At 43.7% G+C, this 24,565-nt stretch overlaps 1 protein-coding gene across 3 annotated transcripts in view; it reads left to right on the top strand.

Moving 5' to 3' along the window:
- KCNS3 (potassium voltage-gated channel modifier subfamily S member 3) overlaps positions 1–24,565 on the top strand; it is a 235,660-nt gene that overhangs the window by 196,297 nt on the left and 14,798 nt on the right. For all 3 annotated transcript variants that reach the window (XR_015725337.1, XR_015725335.1, XR_015725334.1), the window contains one exon: positions 397–744. The gene's annotated coding sequence lies outside the window, so the exon portion shown is untranslated. The remainder of the gene's footprint in view (positions 1–396; positions 745–24,565) is intronic.

Here is a 24,565-nt window from a genome sequence, read left to right as displayed (position 1 = left end):
ACAAGCTCCATGATAGGCCCTTGTCATACGTCGTCGCATTTAATTTTCTCAGCGATTTCCTCATCCCCTGTTTTACAAGGGAGAAAACCAGGAGTGAGATCACGATGGGAAGTGGCAGACTTGCCTGGGGGCAGTGAGGGTCTTGACGGCAACTGCCTTCTCACCGAAGCCCTGCCCGGATGTGCAGGAATATTTTTCCGAAGCCACGAGAGTTGATTTTCCTCTCTGTGGGTTGATGGAACTGAAAGTAACAATATCTACCACTTGCCACCTAATGGGAGGGAGAGTTCTCATTTTCATAAAAAAGACACTTGATACTGAATGTGGTAAGCTGGCTAACGGCCCCCTAACTATCCAAGTCCTAATCCCTGTGATTATGAATGTTAACTTTTACAGCAAAAGGAACCTTGTGGATGTGACTAAGGTAAGGACACTGAGATGAGGAGCTTGTCCTGGATCGTCTGGATCGGCCTAACATGTGACCACGGTGTCCTTATAAAAGGGGAGCAGAGAGAAGTGTGTTCACAGAAACAAAAGGCCGTGTGAGGACCGAAACAGGATGCTGCACGCTGGCTTTCAGGTTGGAGTTAGAAGCTCCAGGACAAGTACTGTAAGGAAGGTTTTCTAGACTCTGGAGAAAGCAGAGACATACTTTGCCTGGGAGTCTCCAGAGAGAGCGCGGCCCTGCAGCTACCTTGAATTTGGCCCGGTGAAACTGATTTCAGACGTCTGATCACCACAACGGTAAGAGGATAAACACTGAGTTGTGTTCAGCTGCCAGGTTTGTGGTAATCTGATTCGGCAACCATAGGAAACTAACCCACCAGAGGACCCCTCTTCACAGCGGCCAAGATGGAGTCTTGGAATATGGTGGCCTTGCGTTGGCTGTGGGCTCATGGGGTGTGCCCACTTCCTGTCTTAAGAAGGGCCACTTATAGAGTATCTACGGAACAGCAAGCTGCCACTCAGTGCTCTCTGGCTGTGTTCTTCACTGGTTAATCTGAGTCTGGTGCAGATGTCTTCCGATGGCTAGCCAGCTGTGTGAGGGCAGCGACATCCTCTATTGTCTGGGTTTGCATGGCTGGGAAAGTTTGGGAAAGTCTGCCATTTGCAGAATTGGTTGGCATCCCGGGGCGCCTGGGTGGCACAGTGGTTAAGTGTCTGCCTTCGGCTCAGGGCGTGATCCCAGCGTTATGGGATCGAGCCCCACATCAGGCTCCTCCGCTATGAGCCTGCTTCTTCCTCTCCCACTCCCCCTGCTTGTGTTCCCTCTCTCGCTGGCTGTCTCTATCTGTCGAATAAATAAAAAAAATAAAAAAATAAAAAAATAAAAAGAATTGGTTGGCATCCCAAGCACACAGGAGAGGAAAGGAGTTAAGATTAAAAGCATGACCCAATGGGATAGGAGCTTTGGGGACAATTTCTCCCTGTTCCTTGATTGGCACGGTGGAAACAGCTCATTATCTCCTGGCCTACTTACAGATATGAACTGAATAGGGCGAAGAGAAGGAGGGAGGTGCATTCTGGGCAGCGGTGTGTGGGCACAAGCGTTCTAGGAGCAAAACAGACCCCGCAGATCCGTGTGATGGCCGAGGTAGGATAGGAATCCCAAGTGACCTGATTACAATGTTTTTGCCTCCTCTGACATTCCACATGGCTTCCTACAGAAGGGGACATGCACAGAGTCAGAACGGGAGCACGTTTCCCATATCTGACTCCAGGATTCTTTGCACCCATCAATATAGCTTTTTTTTTTTTTTTTTTGGTAACAGGAAATAATGTTACCATAACGACCTGCTTATCTGCATCGAATATATTATTTCGTTCAATCTAACAGAGATGTCCATTTATCATTTCCACCAGGCAAAGAATTAACTGTATTAAAGGGGAAAAAATGGAAAATTCGCTCAGAGGATGCTGAGTTTTTAAGAATCCCGAGGGAGAAGATGATGATATAATTCATAGAGTGCTCCTTTGTGCCTGATACCCATCTCCTCATTAATCCTTACAAGGCCTTGAGGTTAGGTTTTATTATCTTCAGTTTGCTAGGGAGGAAAACTGAAGTTTGGAGGGATTAGGTAATTGCCCAAAGCCACTGTTGGGTGAGTGGCTGTCAGACTTGAGTGTGTGCGGGAGTCTCACCGGAGGGCTCACTCAAACTTGGGTTGATGACTCCTGCCCCCTGGGTTTCTGATTCTGTGTGTCTGGTCTGGGCCCCAAGAATCTGCACGTCCAGCAAGTTCCCTGTAATGCGGATGCTTCTCATCTGGGCACCACACCTTCTCAACTTCTGAGCTTGAGTGTTTTCAAAAGGATATGGACAGGGCGCCTGGGTGGCTCAGTCGGTTAAGCGTCTGCCTTCAGCTCTGGTCATGATCCTGGAGTCCCTGGATTGAGCCCCACGTCGGGCTCCCTGCTCGGCTCTCCCTCTGCCCCTCACCCTGCTCCTGCTTTCTTGCTCTCTCTCTCTCTCAAATAAATAAAATAAAGTCTTGAAGAAAAAAAAAAGATATGGACCCAGAGCAGTTTGAATCCAAATTGCGCTGTCACAGGATTCCCTTTCTGGAGCCGACTTCAGGCTTTCTAGTGAGCAGAGGATCATGGGACCTTGTCCCTCCCTGATGAGGCTCCCGCATGGTCTGCTGGTGAGCTGTCCTGACCGCCCAGGCCCACCTTCCCAACCATTCCCTGTCAGGCTGTGGCTGAGAGAACAGAATGTCCGTGACTGGCTGAGAGCAGGGGGCGCAGGGCCCACTTAGTTCCAGCCGAAAAGATAGCCACTGCCAAGGGTTAGCGCTTCTCTTCTCCTTAACTCCTCTTCTATAATTAGAAATAAAAGTTTTTTTAAAATTTTAAAATCTGTATTTTTATACATCCGTGCTGTTATTATGCTTAGCATAATAATATTAGATTACAAAATAACACGAAATTATGGGAGATTGCAACATTATTTCTGTGGATCGTCAGTTATAAACAGTTTAAAAGTTGTGCTTTCTTGGAGATGAATTCCAAACGTGGTTAATTTTAACATTCCTGTGTTCTGAAGGATCAGGCCTGATGGAAGTTTGTATCTGATTTCAGCTATTTTTCTTTAATTCACTTTAACTTTATTATCAACATGATGCATGCTCATTGTCAAAAGTTGGGAAAAGGCTGTGAATGGAAAAAAAATCACTCGTAATTTCAACAACAGGGCAACTGCTACTGACATACAAAAATGTGATTTTCTTCACTCACTTTCTCTTGTGACTTTTTATTTAAAAATGTATTTAGGGGCGCCTGGGTGGCACAGCGGTTAAGCGTCTGCCTTCGGCTCAGGGCGTGATCCCGGCGTTCTGGGATCGAGCCCCACATCAGGCTCCTCCGCTGGGAACCTGCTTCTTCCTCTCCCACTCCCCCTGCTTGTGTTCCCTCTCTCGCTGGCTGTCTCTCTCTCAGTCGAATAAATAAATAAATAAATAAATAAATAAAATCTTTAAAAAATAAAAATAAAAATGTATTTAGCCCACATCTCATAAGTATAAGAATTTCAACATGTAATTATGTAAAATTTATTATTCAGATATTTTACATTCTTTTTTTGTACCGAATTTCGGAAACCTGGCGCGTGTTTGCATCTACAGTGCATGTTGCTTTGTACAAGCCCGATTTTAAGTGCTTAGTATCACGCACCCCGGGGGTGACTATATGGGTCAGCACAGCGGAGGGACTCGGATGACACATGACGGGAGATGGAAGGGGGTTAGGGAGGCTGAGGGCTTGTGATCAGAGACGGGGCAGCTAAGAATCCGAGGTGAAACACCTGGCCACTGACAGGTGTAGACGTGGTTCTCTAAAGTGACCTGGAAGTACCTGAAGGAAGGCACTTAGGTCTAAGTAGGTCAAGACAGGGAGGCCAAGGTGTTGGGCGGTTCATCCGCTTGAATGGAGTTCCCTCTGAAGACAGCAGTGGCTGAGAAGGAAGGGGAGGGAGCTTGGTGCTTGGCACTCAGTGGGGGCTCGGCCTGATGCCCAGCAAGGAAGCCCAGGTGATACAGAGGCAGGTGCGGGAGCCGGTGGACGGAGTCTGCGTGGAAGAAGGATTTCTGCCAGGTGTCAGTCGATTGCGTGCAGCCCCCAGGCCAAATCCAGCCCACTGCCTGCTTAATCAAGTTTATCTGAATGTAGCCGCTCCCATTTCTAGATGTATTTTCTTTCATAGCTTTTGCTACAATGGCAGAGTTGAGCAGTTGGGACTGAGGCTGCATGTCTCATAAAGCTTAAAATGTTTGCTATCTCGCCCTTTACAGGAAATTTACGGATGCTTGATTTATGCCTTGGTCTAAATGAGCCTCAGGGGAGGAGGGGTTCCTCTATAGTGAAGTGGAAAGGAAATTCTCTGAATATATGGAAACCGTGGCCTGGCACTCAGGGGTTTGCCCACAGTCTGCTACTCTGTTTCAGCTCAATCCCAAGGAGGCCGTTGCGCCTTTAAAACTGCAATCCCCAGCGATCTTAAGACCAACATTAACTTCTAAGATCGTGTCTTCTCCACCGTGCATTGTTCGCCCGCGGCAACCGCTAGCACCTGCTGGGGTCACTCAAAGTGCTGTGTGAATGGAATCCTGATGCTGCTGATTTTTACAAACTCGCACAGTGACTCCCCAAACCTGTGGCAGATTAAATTTGTGTATGTTTCCTGCTTCCATCTAAAAACGAAAAAAGTTTCACTCATCTTCTCTTACTGATTTACCCACAATTAGAATCCATCATGGAAAAAGAAATTATTTTTCTCCCTGATAATAACACCTGATGAATTGCAGGAAAGATCTCATTTGTCAGCAGATACATAATCCTACTACTACTTCTCCTTAATGTAATTCTCCTCTGAGTAGGAAATGGGGCAGCATATTGGAAAGGGCAGTGGACTGGGAAGCATTAGATCTGGGATTTATTTTTAGCTTTACTTCTATTTTGGTGCCTCCAGATTTCAGTCTTATCATCTATAATAATAATGGCAATAAAGTGCTGCTACTTATTGAGTAATAATAATAACTGCCTTTTCCAGAGAGACAGTAGAGTGTAGAGACTCCGAGCGCGGACTCTGGAGCCTGTCTGCCTGGGTTTGGATCCTGGCACCCTGTTCACTAGCTTGTGACCTTGGGCGAGTCACTGAAACTCTCTGGGCCTCAGTCTCCTTACCTAAAAAAGGAGGATCACTACTTTATTAATTTCGTTAATATTTAGGATACATTTGGGACAGCGCCTGGCACAAAAAGAGGTGCTATTTTAGAGTGTGCTAAAAAATAAATAAAATACTAAGTCCTTTATGGCTGCTATAATTACTAGAGTAGCAATTATACTACACTATATAATTACTAACAACACACTAGGCTTCATCCTTTCTGTGCGCGGTCATTTAATGCTAATGTCGATGCTACGAGGAAACTGTTGCTATCCCAAATCTTGGGCTTCAAGAAACAAGATTCAGAGAGCTTAACTAAGTTGTTCAGCATCACACAGCTAGTAAATAAAGGAGCCAGAATTACTCCAAGTCTTCCCCTGTAAAGTCTTTGCCAGATCTAAGGTCCTGGATTTGATCGGTTATTGCCAAATGTAAAAGGTCCCCGGTAGGGGTTTCATGGGGCCCATCTCTTGGCTCTGTCTCTGACTTTGGAGAAATGGCCCTGCTCTTCCACTCCTTAGGCATCTCACGTAGGATAGTGATGACACTAACCCACCGTGCAGAGGGCAGGTGAACGTCTGTTTTAGCCTGTGCTATGTCTGTCTCCCCAGTTCTGGGAATGGCAGCTTCATTTTCCTTCGGGAAACCGCTCCCTCCCTGACTCTCATTCCCACGCTTTCCATGCAGCTGACCCCAATCACCTGGCTCTGGTTTGGGGCATGTGACCTTCCCATGATCGATCAGAATACGATATCCCTCCAGTCAGAGGGATCACTGCAGAATGAGCACATGCAAATATTTTTTGCAAGACCCCCGCCTATATAAACAATTTGATTACAAGTATACTAAGCATGGGCTCGTGTTAGATACAGTGATTTATTGATGAAAATTGAGAATGACGGTAGAGAAAGGGTACTTCCGTATTTGTTATTATCCAGTCAGGACAAGTGAAGAGTCTTCGTAGTTTCCACGCACCATCTAGTTCTGTTCTGGTCCAGAACGAGCTCTTCACGTTCTTCTTTGCGGAGAATGCCATTCCAGGCTAACTTCGTGCCTTCTCCTGATGAGAAAAAGATAGCAATGCGGTTGTTACTCACAATGCCATTGCTCTTCACAATCTGCTTGTATTGAAACAACATAGAACTTCTTATCTCTGCAGTTTCCTAACACCATTTATTTAAGGCTGGTTCCAACATTACTCATGACACTGCGTCACCCATCCATTCTGCTGTTTCCAAACACTGACTCGCAGTGACTCTGTCGAAGCTTGTTCCTGTGCTTTGTTGATGACCATCAGTGCAAGTCTTCCCCAGAGCACGCAGAAAAATGTAATCGATAATCTGATTTTTGGTCATGTGAAATTTACCTTTAGAATTTTATAACATGAATGGAGGATGACACATCTTCTCTTGAATTCTTTGGTCCATAATCACTGCAGTCCTAGAATGTGATCTCTTTCAATGTGGACCATACCTCTGCCTTCCACACATGGTCATCAGTAACGATAGGTGAGGGGACTGTGGGTTGAGCAGGAAGAGCAGTTCCAGTCACTCAAAGAATGACCTTCCTTCCCCCTGCCTTGCTAAGGAAACCCACCACGACTAATCTGGGAGAGCACAATGTTACCACACTGATCGGGGCAAGGAAGGGTATTGATTAAGTACCAGCTGACACTGTGGAGCAACGGTCTGGAAAGTCCTCAGAAGAAATGGGTACCTCCATTGCTTGCCACATGGTCTGGAGCCTGTGGAGGGGGTGGGATACTCCCCCTGAGCGTTAGGGAGTCAGGGATTGCAGTGGTTGGGAAAGAGGGTAAGTGTTGTTTGCTACCATCCCACTTGTCCTGGGTGTTGTAGGATACAGAAGGTGCCATCGTAGAAACACAGGTGCACAAGAGCCAGCGCCCAGGCTGGACACTTGACTCAAACCAAGGGGTAGAACATCGGTAGCCAGAGCCCTGAACTTATCCTCTGTCTGACGTGAACGAGAGTCACCCCAAATCACTGTCAGTACCATTCTGGCAGCCAATCCTCACGAAAGAAATACAGCAGCAACTAGCAGAACAGTCTGCTTGTCAGGCTGCTCTCTTGGAACAAGGGCTGGGACATAGTGTTGTGCTAGGACCCCGCAGGCATGAGCCCTTGTGCTCCTGGGGGCACGTGGTTGACCTGATATCTGAAGCAGAGCAGAGAGCATCAAACTTTCATCATCAAGGGCCAGATATTAAGTATTTGGGGCTTTCAGAGCCATCCCTCTGTTGTGACTCTTCCACTCTGGTGGTACAGTGTGAAAGCAGCCAGAGACAACAGAAAATGAAGGATTTACAACAGTAGTCAGTGGGCTGGATTTGGTCCTCGGCAGGTAGCTTCCTGGACCCTGAATACAGGGCTGGAGAGTGCCTTGCATGGAAGAAATAGGGGTGGGCACTGCCAGGTGCTGATACACACAAAAGACAAAGAGAAAGTGGAGAAAGAAAAAAAAATTAGTATTTTTTTTTTTTTTACAAGATGGAGAATATAGAAAAGGTCATTCTAGACAAAAATACAACAGCATATACAAAGAGGCAGATGAAAGAGCAGGGTAAACACGGCAAACGGCAAGTAACGTGGTCCAGTTGGAGCATGAGAACGTCACAGAGAGTTAGCACCATAGGCTACAGGGCTTGCTGTGTGCTGTGTTTTTCTTGGGAGGGTTAAACGAGCAAACAGATGTGAACATGTCTTCACGAACTGTAAAAATGATACCATATTGCTTACTAATTTAAAGGCCTGATAGGCTATGCTAATGAATTTTTATTTTCTCCCACTCTAAGTTTTTGGAGAGCCACATAAAGTGTTTCTTGCCTGCAGTCACATGGTGAGATTTCCATTTTAGGAAGGTCACCTGATGCCCCATGGAGAATGGCTCAGAGGGGCTGGATTGAGGCAGGAGGCTGATAAAGGGGCTGTAATTTGAGTGGGAGATGGTATGATAGTTAATTTCATGTGTCAACTTGGCTGGACCAGGGTATTCAGATATGTGTTCAAACTTTGTTCTGGATGTTTCTGTGAGGTCATTTTTGTATGAGATTGACATTGAAATTGGTAGACGTAGACTAAGTAGATTGCCCTTTCTCATGTGAGTGGGCCTTTTCTAATCAGGCCTAAATAGCAAATGACTGACCTCCCCTGAGCCAGAAGGAATTCTGCCAGCAGATGGCCTTTGAACTTGAACCAGGGCATTGATGCTTCTCTGGTTCTCCAGCCTGCTGGTCCCCCCACAGATTTTGAACTTGCCCGCATCCATGATAGCAAGAGCCAATTCCTTAAAATAAATCTCTCTCTCTCCCTATGTACACATCTATTGGTTCCGTTTTTCTGGAGAATTGTGACTAACACAGATGGTAGAATCTGCACCAGAGCTGTGGCCGTGGGGATGGAGAGAAGGGTAAGAACTGAAGAGCTAGTTAGGAGATTAAATTGGCATCACTTAATGATATTTTGGGAGTGGACAGAAGGACAGTAAGAGAAGTTTCAGCGGTGACTGAGTGTTTTCTTAGGTGGGCTGCTGGATGGATTCGGATGTTATGTATCAGGAAGAAATCCTGCACTGTCAGTGTGGAGTGCTGACCGCAATGGTGCACATGGATGGAATCAAGGGAAGTGGGCAGGAGCCTAGGGTTGGCTGGGCACATCCCGACGAGAGCAACACAAGCTCCTGAAAGTGAGTGGGCAACAGGAAGTCTGTAAAAAGGGTCAGATTTTCTGATTTCCACTTTCTTGGCTCGTTTGTGGGCCAATCAGTGTAGAGCCCTGTGACCTGGCTGGTCAGGAGCATTAGGGCCGTGCAGGGCAGCATTTTTGGCTCCAAAAATGCGGTAGGGCCTCTTTAATTTCCATGGATGTCCTAGGGAGGGTCTTAGTCTTGATGAATAAAATTATTTAAAATATATAATTTTACCAGGTGTTGTCTCTATTTATGGCACAGTTGCAGTAGGATTAGACCCTGATGGACATTACTGACCAGCTTTCTCCCCTCCAGATGGATTTCTCTCCCTCACTTACTGTCAGTGGTTGAGGGGTTCAGCCTGGGTTCACCCTCTCCTCTGCCAGGTATGAGCATGGTGACGTTGAGCAAATGGCTTCCATTTTCTGGGCTCCAGTTCCTCAGTTGTACTCTCACTATCCTCATTGGCTTATTTGAGGTCTAAACGGATTAATGTGATCCACTTAAAACAGTGCCGGCATGTAATAAGCACCGTGTGGATATCATGGCAGAGTACTGAATGCACAGGAGAGAGGGGTTCCAACTTGTGGGCTTTCAGAATCTCCATGACTTGCGTTCTCTTTCTCATTTCTTCTTCTTTGCTGGGTAGTCACTGCGGGACCAACATTTGATTCCCCAGAATACTGCCAGGAAAGGGGATTTCAGAGGTCTAAGGTTCTGATGGTGGGTGACATTTGAATCTCGAATTCCTGATCTTTCTTTGGGTCAGATTTATGAATTCTGCTGCAGCAGAATACTGTCATTCAAAGACTTTTGGCCCTTTCTGTTGGTTATTTTAAGCAAGTGGTAAATTTCTTTTTAATTACTAATACACAAAAAGGGTGTGGTGAGTCAGCTCCTGGCTGGAATGGTGCCCACAGGCCAAGTGTAGGCTGTTCCAATGCACTTGCCATTGGCAGGCATCACAGGCATGAATGGGGAGATGGGAGTTCAGATTTTCAAACAATAGATGGGTTTTAGGAGAAAAAACTCCACAACCAGTGGAGTGTTTTTCAGGGATTTTCCTTTGAAATGAAAACCAGGTTCTGGCTACCAAACCAAGGTGGATATGCTCTTAGACATTAAGAATAGCAGATGCCAAGTGATGTGTGTAGGGGTATGTGTGTGCACACACTATAAGCATTTGAAACATACCCCAAGACCTATGCAACACAGAAAACTGACATATCACTCAAGGTCCCAAAGGCTGATTTGGGTCCTATACAAAAAACAAACAGAAGCTAGATTGTCTCTGACATATGTGTATAGTGGGGTGGCAGAGGGTGGTAAGGTGTCTGTGCTGGTAGGGAACCCAGAATAAGGAAGCAACCAAAGAGTGACCATCAAAAGCCCCCAAGTATTCAGAAATGTTCTGAGTGGTGTGGGGGATTCATATTAAGAATATGGTTGGGGTTGGAGGCGCCTGGGTGGCTCAGTCGACTAAGTGTCTGTGCTCAGCTCAGGTCATGATTCTAGGGTCCTAGGATCAAGCCCCTCGTCAGGGTCCCTGCTCAGCGGGGAACCTGTTTCTGCCCCCCCCCCCATGCTCGCTCTCACTCTCTCTCTCTCTTTCTCTAAATAAATTTAAAAAAAACAAAAAACCCATGGCTGGGGCACCTGGGTGGCTCAGTCGGTTAAGCATCTGACTCTTGGTTTCCTCTCAGGTCATGATCTCAGGGTCCTGGGATCCAGCCCCGAGTTGGGCTCCACGCTCAGCACAGTCTGCTTGGGATTCTCTCTCTCCCCGCCACCCCCCCCCCCCCGCTCCTCCCCCACTCACCTGCTCTCTCTCAAATAAATACATAAATCTTAATAAACAAACAAACACAGTTATGACACTGTGACCATCCAGTGAGACAGGAAGGCACAGACAAGACTCCTGTAACATATTGAGAATAAGACAGGAAGCAATAAGCAATAAATGAGTCTGGGGGAAAAAAGATACATAAGAATTCAGGGAAAGGACAGAAGGAGAAGGAAGAGAAGCTTCCAGGAAGAAGTAAAGTAGAAGGTGAATCTTGGAGTCTGCCTTGGAGCCTGCCTTATACAATGTTTTGAGTATTTACTTACCAGTAAAATTAACTGGGCAGGAGAAAAAATGTTTGCATTTTTCTAACTGGCTTTCCTCTGCCCAACAGCAGGCCACACGATGCCACCCATTGGTTGAAACTGGGATTGTAAACATTCTCCAAGTAGAGCTGAAAGTAAGAGCGATTTAGACAGCAATGGAAAAATGTGAGGCTCTATACTGCCTAAGCTAGCATTTGCACCAGCTCTATATTAGTATTTACATTTAGAATAAAGGAAAAAGTCTCCGCTTGCCAACATTGCATAAGCAGATTTCAAGTACCTAACACAGTTTACTGAACACAGATACAGATGTGTATAAAGCAGCTGCAAGGCATTTTTCTCCCCTGGATTAAGGACAGAGTGCAAATTGTCATTTCAGCTTCTGGAAAATATGGTAGCTTATTATCTTAGCAAATTTTCAGGCTAAATTCATTTCCTTTCAACTCCTCTGTCTTTCAACAAAAACCTGTCCTGCTTTTATTAGATGGGTTGAACTGAAAAGCTATTGATTGCAGATTGATTGGTTTTAGAATAAATCTTGCAGTATCTCAAGATTTTCTTTGGTTTTAGATATCAACATTTCGGCTACTTGAAAATCATAAAAACATTCTGGGCTGTGTAGAAAACTCAAAATATGACATCTTTAAGGTGACTTGTGTGTTTTTGCATGTGTGCATGTGTGTTAAACACTAAGCTCAAAATTGTGGTCTTGTTTTATTATTATTATTATCAGAGGTTTCTACATTCCCAGTGCAGATCTCAAATAATACCCCTGTAGCATTTATAAACATATTGAAAATCGCTTTGAAAGGACATTTATAATTCCCATTCAATGAAGACTGAAGCACCATTAATTTCTCCTCGTCCAAATCCTTAATTTGTCCTTCTTTCTTTCATTCAATCTATTCAACCAAATCAGGGGCTGGCAGCTACAGAGAAACCAAAGCATAGACTTTGAAATGTTTGGGAACATTGAACATTTAGATTTTCAATCTCCTGATGAACAAAGTGCTTGAAATTCGACCTTGTAATGGCAAATGGGCATAATACACACTTGAAATCTACACGTGAGGTTATCTCATATTCTATTTGAGAATAAGCTGAAAAAATATAGATGTATTCCAAACTTAAATACAATGCTGGTATTTAAGAAGAGCAAATATGCCATAGAAGTAAAAAACACTAGAAAATAATTGAGCAAGGTTTGGAAAGGTGACTGGAGATTTATCAAGGCTCTCATTGGTATCTGTATTCTACTCCTCTCCTTCTCCCTATAGGCTGACTGTAAGTGTATCAATATTATGGACTTCATTTTTTTCCTTATTTTGACATTTTCTTGAAAAACAGACCTTAAAGCTTGTTTTTTGTTTTGTCTTACAGTTAACCACTCAATTTCAGCGTAGAGAAATTTTCTCTTGGTCATGCCTGAATCGTTCAATATTATTGCCTGGAATTTCTGTATTTTCCTATACTTAAAATTTTTTTAGTTGTGAGAGTGAAAAAAATACCATCTTTTTGGCAGGTGGGGGTGGAGAGACCTCCAGCTCTAGCATCAGGAAGATCTGGGATCAGATCCCATGTTTTCCAAGAAGGGACGCCTAAGACCGTCAGGAGACTCCAACACTCCAGGCAGCAGTTTCAGGAATAATAAGAAAAATAGTTGCCTCCTTGTGGAGTTTCTGTGAGATCGACTATCATATTTGTCAAATGCTTGTCAGAGAGTGATAATGGTACTTTTAAAAAGAAAACTTACCAGCCATAGTTGAGAAAACATCAACTCAGTTCATTTAAATTTACATTCAATGAACGTTGCTGAGAGTTCGCTCAGAACTTTGTCCATATCTCAGAAAAGTTGTGGTTTCTTCTTCTCATTATACTTACTGGACTTGGTCTTATCATCAGCTCGGACGGTGAGCCTCCCACCAGCGAAGCCTGTGACTTCACCACCTTAGTATCCTTCACAGCCTGGCTTCCTGGTTTTCCGATGGGTCATCTGCCAAACACTGGTCCCGAAATACGCTCCTCGGGAAAAATGTTCCATGACCTAATAAGTTTGGGAGACGTTGCCTATATGCTCTATCCCCCTCCAAGAGCTTTCCAATTCCTATTAACTCACTGACTGTGCTGAAAAGCCTGGTAATAAAGAAGCCCTAATTTGCTTTAACTCAGTGTTTCTCAAACTTATTAGACCATGGAGAATCACCTTTGCTCTTTAATCACATCTCTTAATATTTAGAGTTACACTTCTCTTAAGGCGGCCTGGGCAGTGTTTGAAGAACAGGCAAACAGTAAATATGCGAAACACTGTGTCTTATGTATTGATACCAAGTTTCTTACATTACATTTTATATGAAATCTTCTTACTCCTCACAGCTATCTGATTCTGTCCATATTAAATAGGTCTGATTTTTCTCATTAGTTCGGGAACCCCTGGGCTTCTGGAAAGAGAACTGAATTCCATATGCCAAATGTGCCAACCTAAATTAAAACTTTAATTAAAACTATAGCAATAAGTGTCTAAGACAATGTGCTTTTTTTCTGTTCTTTTAAAATGAATTGTGTTCGATGAAGCTAACTTTGAAAAGTGAAATTCCATTTGGTGATACATAAGATGATTAAAGTTAAACAAAATATCCAACTCTCAGCCCATAAATGTTCGAGTAGCATCTGCTCTGATGGCTCCTTCTCTTAGGGGAGCAATAAGAGATCAAAGGTATTCCCATAAAGGAATATTCCAGAAAGCAGAAACTTAGTATGCTAAACACTAGAACTTTTTAAAATCTCAACTATGGTAAAAATATTTTCCAATTTTTTCTAATATTTTTTCATTCTTATTATTACCTCATAGAGAATATAATTTGACCCATTCTTAACTCAGAAACAATGCTGTACCAGTATCCCCGCCAAAATACAAGTGTGTTCATTTTCAACAAAACGCAATGAGATGCTTAGAGCTTTTTTCTTCCTCCTCTAAATGGTCCTCCACTGCAGCTCCCTTATTTATCTGTGATTAGCAGTCTCCCTCTGCTGCCAAGGTGAGTTTCTCAGAAGCTCTCCCCATCTGTACATTTTTGCCCCATCAACTGGATCCTGTCCCCAACTGACTTCTAATCTGAAGATAATGGAGATACCAGATAAGCAGTCAAGCCACTATATTTTTTTGGTTATCATCTGTAAATGAGTAAGTTTATGTGAGAATCTGAAAAAAGGCTTCATATCAATTACTATCAATTTTTGATAACACATAGGGTGGCATTATTCCCTGGGAGGTTTGGGGTTCTATAGAAACTTTCATAGCTTTGTGATAGCTATTTTCCATTTGTAATTTATGCACCTGTGACTTGATTCAGTCAATAAATAGTTAATTGACATTAATTTCTGTCAGGGTTTGGGATAAATGCTCAGTGTTGAGCATTTCTCGGGTTTCTGAAAAGGCCTAATTGATAGCCCCTCTTTCTTCTTCAAAAAATTCTTAATCAATCGAAATTAAGTCAGGGCTCAAAATAATCAACTTCGTTGTTGGTAAGCCTTGATAGGAAAGCAGAGTTTAGACCCGCAACCCCAATCTGGTTCCTGCCACCACCCCTCCCCCACCGAATTCACCCTCTTGGCACAGATGGGGTGCCCCCCAGGAACTGCATGCTGGTCCTTCCACCCCTCCACCCAGGTGGTTACTCATCAGTTTATGTGGTTTTAGGCTAAAATAATAATACCAATTATTGGCAGCTGTGGTGGGCCCAACATAGCGTCAGGCCTTAACATACACCATGTCTAATTCTCATAGCTCTGTGAAGTGTTTTTTAGAGAAAGAAATCAAAGCCAGGAAAGAAGTGATTTGCCAAGCTCTGTCAATTAGTCAAAGGTAGAGTGGTAATTTAACTGTGATTTTGCATGATTCCAACACTTAGGTGCTTCTTGGCTCTCACGGAATGATCTAAATTCCAAACTCATGTTTCCCACTATAGTCCCCCGAATGCACATTGCACTCATCCTCACCGTGATGTCATTAGTTTTCCCTTTCCTCTTCAGGACTTGTCCTGTGCATACTCAATCCTTCCGGTTCACAAAGTTCCAGTTGCTATTTCTACAAAGACTCACATAGCTTAGCAGAGTCCTGCTCAGCACACATTTGATGAGTCAGAGAACCCTGTCCTTCACAGCATGATGGTCGATACAAGAAAAATTTATTTGATAGAAGAAAAAATAACATCAATGTAACCACTAAACAAAAAGAATACATTATAGATTGCACATGGAGAGCAAGTCTCTAGAATGAATTTTACTGAAAGGTAGAGGTTTAGAAGACGGGCAGCAAGAAGCATTTACTTCCCAGGAGAGAGGTATCTTTGGTAATTATTAAATTATTCCCTGATTCCTTTGTGGAATTACCATTGCCATCTCTTGATGTTCTCTTTTTCTCATTTTTGAGTCCAACGTCACCAGCACGGGCGCTCCAAGTGCCTCTTTACGCCCAACTCTGGGTTAGCACTCCCTCTAGTGGCAGCTCAGTGAATCTCCCATAATTACCCTTGGTTATGAAACCTATGGACAAATCATAGAAGAGCTTTCACTTACATATTTTTGAGATAGTCTTTATTTATATAACCTTCATGACCAGAAAAATAGCTATAAAGTTGATATACCATGATTTATTTACCAATTACTTCCATTATTTTTTTTTACAATTATTAAAAACAATTTCCCACTGGACATATTAATGCACGTGTTTAGGTTAAATTCTCAGTAGTTGGAATTTTGAGGACAGAGGATCCCATCTGTTATGGTCGAGAAAGTGGCCCCCCAAATTCATATGTTGAAGTCCCAACCCTCAGTACTTCAAAATGTAATAGTATTCAGAGATAGGATCTTCAAAGACGTAATTCAGTTTAAATGAGGCTCTTAGAGTAGTAGGTTCTCATCCCACATGAGTGGTGTCTTTATGAGAAGAGGAAGAGGTAACAGGGATGGGAAAGTACATGACCACATGACGCGGCTCTCTGCAAGCTGAGGAGAGAAGCCTCGCAGGAGGCAACGTGTCTACACCTGGGTCTTCAACCTCCAGCCTCTGGAACTGTGAGAAAACCAGTGTCCATCCTTTAAGCCATACAGTCTGTGGTATTTTGCTATGGCCGTTCTAGAAAACTAATGTACCATCCCCCATTAGACTCAACTTGTGAATTCTCACCTGTCTCTTCATATTAAGTCAAATTCTTTTTAAAGGGTTTTTTTTTTTTAAAGATTTTATTTATTTATTTGACAGAGAGAGAGACAGCCAGTGAGAGAGGGAACACAAGCAGGGGGAGTGGGAGAGGAAGAAGCAGGCTCCCAGTGGAGGAGCCAGATGTGGGGCTCGATCCCATAACTCCGGGTTCACACCCTGAGCTGAAGGCAGACGCTTAACCGTTGTGCCACCCAGGCATCCCTAAAGGGGTTTTTGAAGGATTATAACATAGTTTCACTAACATTGGGTCTCCTATTTATGTTTTTAGGTGTCGAAGGATATCTCACTTTATTTTTTATTATTTATTTATTTATTTTAAAAGATTTTATTTATTTGACAGAGAGAGACAGCCAGCAAGAGAGGGAACACAAGCAAGGGGAGTGGGAGAGGAAGAAGCAGGCTCCTAGTGGAGAAGCCTGATGTGGGGCTCGATCCCAAAACGCTGGGATCACGCCCTGAGCTGAAGGCAGACGCTTAACGACTAGGCCATCCAGGCGCCCTGGATGGCTCACTTTGAATTTACATTTTTCAGGGCACCTGGGTGGCTCAGTGGGTTGAGCAATGGACTTGTGTTTTTGGCACAGGTGATGATCTCAGGGTCCTGGGATTGAGCCCCGTGTTGGACTATGTGCTCAACATAGAGTCTGCTTGTCCCTTTCTTTCTGTTCCTCCCTCCACTCTCTCTCTCTCTCTCTCCAAACAAACAAATAAATAAAATCTTAAATAAATAAATAAATAAATAAATAAATAAATAAATAAATTTGCATTTCTCTGGTAATTAGAAGTAGAGCATTGCCTGTGTACCATTTGTTCTTTGTCAGGGATGAATTATATATTCATATATTTTTCTGGTTAGTCTATCAGGACCCAGACATCTGGGTATGAGCTAGATGAGTCAGTCTAGACAGAGTGGTTTCTCTTTATAGAATTTAGTACTAACATTTCATTGGTCACATTTACCTGCTGTTCATCTAGCAAGACCTTGATTAATCCTAGACCTGTCTGTCATTCATCTATATTCTATTATTTAATTTATCACACTATATTCTACTGTCTGCAGTGTGTCTGTCTCTTGTACAAGATTACAAGAGAAAATGAGAAGTGTCTGGGGATATATAGTAGACACTCAAAAATGTTGTGGGAAGAGAAAATTTCCTAGAGAAGGTCTCTGACATGGGGCTGAGACCCCCTGACACCTTCCAGCAAAGATTTTTCTTTGTCACGAGAAGCAGATGAGATTACCTGACACTGGCATTGCAGTGAGACAAGAGAACTTTTGAGAAATCTATAAATTTCTAGAGAAGATGCAGGAAAACTTCTCCACCAATATTTGGAACAGAGTGTAAGAATATTGTACACAGTTGAATCACATTACACGGTCTTTGTTTTAGCCTTGAGTGAAAAAACAAATGGAGTCAGAACATTCACCTCCTGGGAGGGGTTGACCTCAGTTGTTGGCACAGGGTGTGGCAGACGTCCATGGCAGTCCTCCTGCCATCTGGCACCATTCCTGGGTGAGCCGGTGTCCCACTAGTTCCAGGACTCTGAGGCTTTTTTGAGCGGTGCAGACAGCTACCCTTGGGCAGGGGCTGATGCATTGTGATTAATACCTGGACTCCTCTGAAGTTAAAAGCGAACGAAGGCTGAGTCAGAGCCCTTAACACATCTCACTCTCTGCATGCATTAAGATTAGATGTTTTTTTATCTTTACTTTTTAACAGCAGTGTTAGATTTATAACAAAATTGAGGGAAAGGTATAGCGATCTCCTTCACACCTCCTGGACGCACGCAGGCATTAGCCTTTTCCCTTATCAACATCGCTCACCGGAATGGCACCTTCCATTTCCTTAATAGACACAGGGCTATTCAGATCATCTAGTTCATTTGGGAGTTTTGGCAGATTCTGTCTTTCAAAGAATTGGTCCATTTGATCCAGGTTACCAAATTTGGGGGCATAGAGTTGTTCAAAGATTAGGTTTTTATAGGTATCAAAATAATCAAAGTGTGATCTTACCTGAAGCGGAGAGGGTGGGGAGGGGCAGCCCAGTTCGGTTTGGCAGCCTCTACTTGGCAAGCACGTAGGAAATGTTAGGTAAATGAGTGGATTTAGGGAGGAAGTCTCAATGCAGATATATTCCTAGTCAGCTGTTTGGATTTTTGCTCGATTGTACCAAAGTTATAAAGTCTGAAATTGACCAGTATTTTTCTTTCCATTTTCTTTTCTTGCTTCAAAATTAAGGAAGCTGTCCATTTAAAAATCTGACAAATACACAATTCTGTGTCTGGTGGTTTTTCTACAACTATTTTATATATGATTATTTAATTCAGCTGGAGTTAATCTCAGTGTGCGGCAACAGCCATCACTTTTCTTGAGCAGGGAAACGAAATATTCCCTCCTGTTACTGTCATGCATGTTGTGAAAGAAATCACAAATTTTATGTCGTGTTAGCAAAGTTCTGTGACGCACTATGTTTTCTTTTTGTTGCTGTTAGAACTTCAAGTTCGTCCTGGAAGCTTTTTAATGTGCATCTGGTATGGACTGAATTGTCCCCCCCCCCCCCCATTCATCTATTGCAGCTTTACCTGACAATGTGATGGTATTTGAGGACGGGTCCTTTGGGAGGTCATTAGGATTAGGTGAGGTCATAAGAGTGGGGCCTCCTGATGGAATTAGTGCCCTTTTAAGAAGAAACACCAGAGAGATTGTTGTCTCTCCACCATGAGAAGACACAGAGAAAAGGCAGCCACAGGCCAGGAAGACCCCAATCCTGCTGGCACCCTAATCTTGGACTTCCAGCATCCAGAACTATGAGACAATAAATTTCTGTTGCTGAAGCTCCCAGTTTATGGCATTTGTTAAAGCAGCCTGAATAAATACATGATGCATTGTGTAACTCGATCCAGCAGCAATCTCCTGTTGTCCTGAGAGCATCTCTATTACCCTGTGGATACCTCAGTTTATGTGGCTTGAGAGGAGTCGTCTTGTCTTTGGCTCTAGGGGTGATGAGGAGCTCAGAGGTGGCAAATGCCTTTTTGCTGCTATGGCAAAAGATGCCTTTTTCCTTCTGGGTTGCTAGGCTAGTAGGAAGTAAGAGGAGGGTTGGTCCTGGGAAATCCTTGCCATTTCTTGGGGGATGCTGCCTGAGATTGATGCTAGTATAATGAACGCCGAACTGAGGACAGATTTCTGAGATAGCATCTGGGCACCCGGATTCAGTAATGTGTGGGTCTTCTATTGGACTTTTTCCATTTCAAGAGCCAATAGATTTTTCTATTGAACGGAATCAGTTGCCATTGGGTTTCTGACACAAACCTAAAAACATCCTCATTAATACAATTCTGGCAGATTTTATAAACTGTAATTAATTCCAGCTAATTTGATTTCTATTTGGTTGATGTCGATCCCAGAGGTGAAGCACAAATGTTTTTGTTTTTGCAATCCCTCTTTTTTTTTTTTTAAAGATTTTATTTATCCATTTTTACAGAGAGAGAGACAGCCAGCGAGAGAGGGAACACAAGCAGGGGGAGTGGGAGAGGAAGAAGCAGGCTCATAGTGGAGGAGCCCAATGTGGGGCTCGATCCCATAACGCCGGGATCACGCCCTGAGCCGAAGGCAGATGCTCAACCGCTGTGCCACCCAGGCGCCCCTGTTTTTGCAATCCGTCTTAATGATCAGCAAGATGTCGCTGCTCTGGAGCTTAGGCCAGTTGGAGGTCTAGTAGGCATTTCAGAATGAACATTGGCAGGGCAGGATTCCTGCTTTCCATCCAAAAGTGATTCCTTCCTCTAGTATCTCCCCCCTCAATAAATGACATTTACATTCACCTCCGTGCTCAAGTACCACCTGCCCGTCATGCTTTATTTTTCCTTTATCTTTGTGCCTCTCATGTGATCTACTAACAAATTCTTGTCAACTCACCTCCAAAGCATATTCCAAATCCTTGCTTCAAGTCATCCCCATCTCTTGCTTGCATTCCTGGGAAAGGCTTCCAAGTGGTCTTTCTGTTGCCCCACTGTGTTCTGCACAGAACACTCCCAGTGGTCTCTTAACACGCACATCAGAGCAGAGCTCACACCCTACCCAGAACTCTCCAAAGGCTTCCCATTGCTTTGAAGATGAAATCCAGATTCTTTACTACACCTACGTCTCACGTGATGTGACACCTAATTACATCTCCAAATCCATCTTATGCCACCTCCTCCCCTGCCTGTTTATGCTCATCAGTGTGCTACCTGTTTCCTCAGGGCTGATTCCAAAGTCGTTATGACCCATCAAAACCAAACATCGCAAAGAATGCATAACGGCTCAGCATGGTCTATTTTTCACCTGATATCAAGTCTGCTGGAGATTTCCAGAGAACAGCGATGGTGATGTATACAACCTCTCATAGATCCCTGAGATCCTCTCTTTTATTTCCGTGACGACTTAACAATATCCATAGTTAGAGATGAGTGTGTTGCTGTTGTCAGTGTTGACAGAAGCCAAAAGCTGCTGCTGCGGAAGCTGATGCAGGTTTTAACTTTACCCGAAATGATAATGACCAGTAAACTCCCAGTGCCAAGCCTGGAACAGACGTCTCTTGTGTCTGGTCCATTGACTTTCCTTCTGTTACTTTCCACCAGTAATTCGATTGGGGCGAGAATGACTCCATCCCTATAAACTCCTATCAGAATAAAAAATGTCCAAACATTCAGCAAGGACTTTCTTTCAAAAGCTGCATGGACTAAGTACAAGATGACAATGTCCTGCACGTATAGACGCTGTCTGGACCCGTGTGGGCAGAAAGTGGCCTGCTTTCTGCACTTGGGGACAAGTATCGAAGGAATTCTGTACCAATGAACACTTGTTTACAAAGAAGACTTTAACAAAGGAATGTACTGAAATTGGAGAAATGTCACCATCTTCGTTATTACAATGAAAAATGAATTTTGCAATAGGCTTCTTAGGAATGTACCTGCATGGGGATTGATGGGTGCAAACCAGTGATGCGTCCTTGCACAGTCCCACATGTGTGGACGCTTACTGCTTCAAGGTTCAAGGCTTATTTCAGAAGAGCAGTAACAAAGGCAGGCAGGGGAGGGGAGGCATTCCAGGAGATACTCACACCCGGGTGCTCATTGTCTTTCCTGCAAATAACTTGTAGCTTCGTATTCCTGAAGGAGATCATGTTTCTGTTTATTTAGAAACAACAACTGTACATACATATATGTGTGGGTAAGCATTCTATAATTCACAGGACGGGCCCTCACAACAGAGAATTATATGGCCTAGATATCAAGGTTTCAAATCCCTGTTTTAGAGAAATTCTTAGGTGGACCCAAATAAAACTGATACTATTCACTGTTTTTTACCTAAACCTTGAATTTTATATGGTTAATCCTCTAGCAATGGGTAATGGGTAATAGGGAACAATTTTAAGATTTCATAATTTGAGTAATGGTTTCCACAGGATATAAAGAATTATCTTAAACGAATGTCAATAATGACACTGTGAGAAACCCTAGTCTAAGTATATGAGAGTTGAAGGGGGAATGAACCATGAGAGACTGTGGACTCTGGGAAACAAACTGAGGGCTTCAGAAGGGAGGGGGGTGGGGGATTGGGATAGGCCCGTGATGGGTAGTAAGGAGGGCACGTATTGCATGGTGCACTGGGTGTTATACACAAACAATGAATCACGGAACATTGCATCAAAAACTAAGGATATACTGTATGGTGACTAACATAAGAAAAAATTATTATTAAAAAATATATATATACACATTAAAAAATATAAAAGTTGCCAGCCAAGCTAATATGCTTTCAAATAAAATTTGTTCTATCCCCACCTTAACAAATATAATATAGTATATATAAAACCCCACCAGACCGAGGGCATATTAGTGAGCAAAATGTCTGCAGTTGGCCACTTAGAAAAGCAAACTGTTAACCGTAGAGGTTGATAAAACTGGGCCATAAATTCTCAGAGTACAATTGTTTCTTTTTTCTTCATCATTAAAATCCGCAAAAGAAATGAAAATATTTTGACATCGTGTATATCAACTTTATAGGGGCTACAAATCTTAATCTCCTGAGTCAGTGACGTGGGGAAAAATGGGGTTTGTAATAGGTATATTGGCAGGCCATTAACTCTAACTGGGCTTCCTGGGAGTTCTGTCATTAGAAGGAGAAGAGAGCCTTTCCACTCCCTCCTTGCTGCAGACGGAGGCAGAAAGGCAGAGGCAGGCCAGTCCCCATGCGCTCGCAGAGGTTCTCACCCACAGTGGGGGCAGGTGGCCGGCCTGGGCTGGGTGGGGGGGGGACGGAGGGATGGAGGCTGGCGGTGCCCTTGGCAGGTGGGAAAACGGTGAGGGAGGCAGGCAAGAGGCTGTCACCAGATTATAAATCACTGGTCTCCAGGGACTCGGAGTGACCCTTTTACTACCTGCCTGCTCTCTCTCTCCACAGGGCAGTGAGGCTGGATGGGCCGCTCTGATTGGCAAGGATCACAAACTCCACAGGAGGTTCCTGCTAACGGGCACTAGGGAAAGGTGGTAAGGGCGTTGGTCGCCCTTGACCTCGTCTTTACTGATCTCTGTTTCTCTCCCAACCAGATTTCAAAATATATCATTCCATTGTATTTTATTTTTTATTTTTAAGAAAATATTTATTTATTTGTTTGTTTGTTTATTTATTTATTTATTTATTTATTTATTTATTTATTTATTTATTTATTTATTTATTTATGTTGGTGGGGGGAGGGCTGATGGAGAGAATCTCCAAGCAGATTCCTTGCTGAGCACAGAGGCCCACAAGGGGCTCGATCTCACGACCCCGTGAGGTCATGAGCTGAGCCAAAATCAAGAGTCTGATGCTCAACTGACTGAGCCACCCAGGTGCCCCTCCACTGTATTTTAAAGACCCCATGGAACAATGAAAAGCACATGTTTTTTACTTCAATGCTGGCTCCAGCACTTAGTAACTCTTTATGAAGAGTTAATGAAGCCACCCACTTCAACTCTCTGAATTTCAGCATCTCAAATAAAATTGTAGTTTCAGAAGATTTATTAAGTATTCATTAAACCTTGAGTGTTTGCCATGGGCCAGACACTGTCCCCTGGGTACTGGGAGCCACTGTCCTCATATTGTTTACAGACTAGCGAGGGAGCTAGACAGTAGTCAAATAATCATATTAATGAATATGTACTGAAGAGTGAGAGGGACCCACTTTACAGCTGTGCAGGTTTTGCACTGTGCAACTCCAGGGGGAGCTGTTTATAGTATAGTCCATATGAATGGTGTTCTGTGACGTATGTAACCTGTATGACAGCACATGGCACTGAGTCTGAGATGAGGGCTCTGAGGGAAGGGAAGCTGGCTTTATTAGAGAGTATAAAAAGGATAATTAACTTAGATTGGTTAGTTGGAGAACACTTCTTTAAGGAAGTACTACTTAAGATGTAAAATAAGTAGTTTTGGGCCTAACCTGGGCCGAGCATGTTTTATCATCTAAAACAAACTTTGATTTTATGAGCACTCTTTCTGCTGATGGCATCTCTCCTGGGCCTTATTCCTCTGATTTGGGGTATCATTAGATTCCTGAGCAAGGCAGTCTCCAGAGCTAGGAAGGGCCTGGACCAGAGGCAGGTTATCAGAGAAGGAGCTCAAGTACAGAATAAATCCCACCTTTTGATGTCAGGATGCATTTTGAACCATGGTTGAGCTAAGGTCAGATCTAGTGGCTCCAGCATGGGGTAGAGGCTACAGGTGAGGGATGGGGGTGAAACACAGCACGTCCTGGTGACATTTCACTATGACTACCGACATTTCCAGGCCTGGCTCATTCCTGTTGATGCTTTCAACTCAGTCTGTGGGGAGCAGATTTCTGGAATAGACACCAACACTCCCAGCCCCCCTGGTTCTCTTCACTGATTCTAGTGTAGGTCTCAGAGTGTGAGAAGGGGCCATGGCAGGGGATAGGGGTGTGAGGGTGGGGAGGGCCTCAGTAGTGGTGGGGCTCATAGTGGGAGCTGAGCAGTAAGGACAAGGGTCTTAGAGCTTAGAGCTGCTCATGAAATCTTGCCTTCTCAAGACTGGAGTAGAGAGCTTTCATGCCCAGGCGTGGAAGGGAGGGGTGTCTCATCTCCCACTGACACCTCTGTGGGTTATAGGCTCAGCTTCTCATTCTTCCCAGAATAGACCATCCCATTCCTAGTCAGGTCATTGCTCACACTGTGACTTTACTTTCCATCCTGGCATACATCGTTTTTTTTGCTTTTGGCCCCCCCAGAACCACTCTCTACCCTCCTCCATCCAGCACTGACTACATCAGTGGGTCCCCTTGCTCTTTGGCTTCTAGATGCTTTTGGCCAAAGGTGACCTCCCC

This window comes from Ursus americanus, chromosome 7 (genome assembly GCF_024610735.1).
Source record: "Ursus americanus isolate L20-20 chromosome 7, mUrsAme1.1.p, whole genome shotgun sequence".
Taxonomy (NCBI): Eukaryota; Metazoa; Chordata; class Mammalia; order Carnivora; family Ursidae; genus Ursus; species Ursus americanus.
This window is presented reverse-complemented; position numbering and strand designations above follow the sequence as displayed.